At 43.7% G+C, this 4,551-nt stretch overlaps 1 protein-coding gene across 1 annotated transcript in view; it reads right to left on the bottom strand.

Moving 5' to 3' along the window:
• IPO11 (importin 11) overlaps positions 1-4,551 on the bottom strand; it is a gene marked incomplete at its 3' end in the record, with an annotated part of 147,463 nt that overhangs the window by 107,084 nt on the left and 35,828 nt on the right. The window lies entirely within an intron of this gene.

Here is a 4,551-nt window from a genome sequence, read left to right on the forward strand (position 1 = left end):
TAAAAAAAAAAAAAAAAAAACATAAGACAGCACTTACTGCAATAAAATAATACACAATGAATTGTAAAAATAGTATATGCTAAATATCAGTGTGCAGTATGTGCAAATCCAATCTTATATTTCTTCAACTGGTGCCAATATATCCTTTCAAAGGTGATGGAGCCCCTGGGTTCTTTTCATGGATACTCAGGCCTTCAGATCCCTAATATCTACCTGGGTAGATTTGTGTTGTTAGAACAGACTTGGTCTGTAATGTGATGATCTAAAAAACACACATAGACCAGCGCCAAATAGAACCCTCCTTAGGTTCAGAGTAGGGATGCACCAATATATCGGCGCCGAAACGTATCGGCCGAAAAAAGAGCCATGTTTCGGCCGATACATCGGCGCATCCCTGGTTTCTTTTCTCTCCGCTGGGCGCTACTCTGTGTTCCTGCGGGGAGAAAAGAAAGTGACAGCCCGCCAAGCGCTGCAGGACGAGAGCGCTGTGAGCGGCCGGCGTCTCTCCTCCCACACCGCTCAGCCGCCTATCACAGTCCGGCAGAGCTGTGTGGGGGCGGAGACAGCGCTGGCACAGGAGGCTCTGCTTTCCTCTCTACACCGCTGTGACAACGTGTCAGAGAGAAAAGCAAGGTACACACACTCAGCGATTAGTGATCGCTGAGTGTGTGGCAATAATTGATATGGTATGTTAACTATATCCTCAATTATGAATGAATGGGAGTGATCTACATCCCCTCCTGTTCATTAGAGGACAATACTTCTTGCAATCCAAAAGAGGCTGCCCCGTTTCAGACAAGGGATAACATGCACTGCATGAAACATAAAGAAAAAAAAACACCGGGTGCCTTTCCTGCTGCAATAAAACCTTTTAATCAGTAAAAAACATGTAAAAAATATATATATGTACTCACAAGGAAAGCGAGAATAAAAGCATCAGAGAATGCAAAGAGAACAATCCAAAGGATCCGTAAGTTAGCAGAATCACACTGACACAGCTAAATGCATTTTCGGGGACACACCCCCTTCCTCATAGCTGAGGTGTGTCCCCGAAAACATGTATTTTTTACACGATTTTACTGATTAAAAGGTTTTATTGCACCAGGAAAGGCGCCCGGTGTTTTGTGATCTACCTACTGCACCCCTACTGTAATTTTTGCATGTTTAAAAATCCATAAACCTTTATTCCTAAAAACAAAAAACAACAATCCAAAGTGCACTTATATCTCCACAATATTCACTCCCAGGAGTAAAACAATAACGCTGCATTCACACGCTGCATTCTGGCATTCCTGTGGCATGAACCTATGGATTTTTGCGGCAGGAATTCCAGGTGTGCCCCTTTCGATGCAGCTACAGTATCCATTCAAGTTAATGACATGGGGACAGCAGCCACATCTGTCACAGGACCGATGCAAGGATTTTTGCCTACACAGATAAAAGGTGCATTTTTGCCCTGTGCCTCGCTTTCACCCTCAGATGGCTGCCTATGCACTGCACTTGTAGATGCGGAGGATGGCAGCGGGGGCAGATGCGGAGGATGGCAGCGGGGGCAGATGCGGAGGATCAGTGCAGATTATAGAGCAGCATTCAGGGCTTGTTCACACCACTTCCAGTGCAGGTTTAGCTGCTGAAATACATTGGATCGTATCCTGGCCGACTACTTGCGTTCTGGGGTGGGGCAGTAGGGGGCGTGGCGGTGCATTCTTCAAGTCAATGGCTGCACAGCACCGCTAATCCTGCTGGAACGCACTGGAAGTGGTTTTAACAAGCCCTCACAAGCACTCTATGTCACTCTCTCCCTCCCCCTCCTTCCACCCTACCTGCAGCTCAGAGCAGGAGACACTTCAGACACATGATAAACAATCGTCTGACTACACACAGAAGCCAGGAGGAATTACAATGAGACATTCCAGACAGGACATGACAGGGCACACCGCTACTAATACACAGTGCAACCTAAAACTCGTCACCCACAGAACAGGGGGCGGAGACGGCCCTGACATTACAGTGGACGGAGACATGACACTGCTCTAGCTATCTAAGGCCATTTGTCTGCTGGCCAAGAGATAGCATTTCTCCATAGGATCATGCCAAAGAAATCCCAGAATGCAGCAAAATTATGCTTTGCGGCATAAAAATTAGGGAATAAAGCCTAAAAAAATAAAACTAATGTAGCAACCACATGTAAGGATCAGTAAGCTGCAATAAATTAAATTTCTGTTTTTGAGTTTTGATACACTTTAAGAGTCAGCAAAAGCTATTTGTGATGCTGGGAATGATTTCGCAGCCGAGGAAGGAACGGAATGGTTTATTCTCTAAAACACCTCAACAGCACAGGCGTCCTTTAATAAAGTATAATATATTCTGTTCAGACATATCATCATTCATCTTAAAAAATGTGTTTATCAAAATAAAATGTGACTGTCTGCTTCACATGTAAATTACAGTCTGAGCGCCCCATGGAAACATTTGGAATGGAATTCAGTGAATTACAGCTGGGGTTTTCATTAACAAAAGGCCTATTGCAGGATATGAGCAATGTGCCATTTTGCCTCCTATCAATGCTGCCATAAATGCCTATCACATATGGATGGCAAAGCTGATTGAAATTCGTTAACAGTTTTTATTTTCCTAGTGTATCTGTGAAGCATATTGAAGCAGAACACAAGGCAAATCTAAAAAAATAATCTCCAAAGTACAGTCATTAGTTCCATGTAAATGATCTTTTATGCATACGCTTGGAGAACTGCTAGTATAATTACTTGATATTTAACTTTATATTACATTAACATAATAATTCTCTGCATATCAAGAATCAAGCGGAGAGTGACAGTACCTGCACGGAGAGCCAATCAGCAGGAACTATGGAAACTAGCTGAGTAATGAGTGTGGGCACAAAACTCTAAATGTAGCATCATTGATGACTAAAGCTGGCCAAACACTTTCCAAGCGAACGTTGATGTGAAAGATCTTTCCGGACCATTCGATAATGCCATCAAAGACTTCACGAATGTTGTCCGAAATTTCGCTCGATTTTCATTTTGACTTAACATTTAAGTTTGGGAAAAAAATTGAGTTTCCCAAAGGAAAACCACATTCTGTCATAATTCCCTTTGTGAAACATTTTCTATCCTGCTCCCTCGACTTTCTTCATCACTGCAGCTGAAATGGATCATCGATTTAACCCCATCACTTATTGGAAAGTTAGGAATAATGAAGATAGCGCCTCTGGGTAGATCGGCACAACGTCCCTGAGCTGTATTATCAATAACTTTTATTATATTATTGTAAGAACAAGGGATGCACCGGTATATCGGCCGAAAATTGCACTTTTGGCTAAATGCCGAAAGTGCAATTTTTGTGCCGCTACATCGGCGCATCCCAGGTTTCTTTCCTCCCCGCTGGTCGCTGCTCTGTGTCACAGCGGGGAGGAGAGAAAGTGGGACAGCCTGCCAAGCGCTGTGGGAGGAGAGCGCTGTGAGCGGCCGTCGTCTCTCCTCCCACACTCAGTCTCCTATCACAGTCCGGCAGAGCGGTGTGTGGGCGGAGACCGGCTGAGCTCTCACAGGAGGCTGAGCTCTCCTCCCTTCACTCCTCGCTCAGCCTCCTGTGTCGGGATGGAGAGCGAGTACAAACACTCAGCCATCAGTGATCGCTGAGTGTTTGTTGATAATTGAGGACATAGTATGGATACTATATCCTCAATTATCGATGAATGGGAAGTGATCTACATCACCTCCTGTTCATTCATGATATATTCTATGCATGGTGAAATTGATGTAGGAGTGGCGTTGGGAGGAAATCCAATAACAACAGGGGTTCGGGTATGCCCATTTCTTTTGAGGGATATCTAAAATGGTTTTATTCTGTCTTATTTGTTTTTATTAAATGTAATTTAATAAACTTTATTGGTTTTAAACAACTTTTGTATTCTTGTCACAGGCACCTATAAAGCCCCATAAAATTGTTACATACTATCTGCTATTAGAACGTTAAATGAACGTTCTGAGAATGAACGAAATTCTACTGGTATATGGTCAGCTTAACTGGCCAAACAGATTTCCAAATATTGTGGTAGGTAAAAACTTTAGAGCCTAATGGGGCCAGTAAAGTAGATATTAAAAAGATCTCTCTGTCCCTTCTCTTCTCTCTCCACCACACTGAAGGAGGATTAAATGTTTGTTTTGTCTAGGGGATGGATAACACAGGTAATATATACCTTAATCCAAGGTACCACGATTTTCCTCTGTGCCTATTCCGATTGTGACAACCGGTTCATTGAATCTGCCCAACTTGCCGGTCTCCAACTGGTCTTGTCACCACTCCTCTCACCGACGTCATCACCTATGTACTGTGATCAGTGCAGGAACAGCAGCTATGTCATCAGGATGGGACGTGGCTGCTGGTCGGAGAGCCAGTCCACATTGCAGCGCAAAATAAAAAAAGGACAAGACCACCACGTGTCGTGGGATGGGAGTGTAAGATAAGTATTGATTGTGGCAAACATTTGTATCAAGTGCTCGATTTCATCTCCTGGAAAGAACAAGC

This window comes from Nanorana parkeri, unplaced genomic scaffold (genome assembly GCF_000935625.1).
Source record: "Nanorana parkeri isolate BGI_ZX_2015 unplaced genomic scaffold, ASM93562v1 scaffold1652, whole genome shotgun sequence".
NCBI classification, from domain to species: Eukaryota; Metazoa; Chordata; class Amphibia; order Anura; family Dicroglossidae; genus Nanorana; species Nanorana parkeri.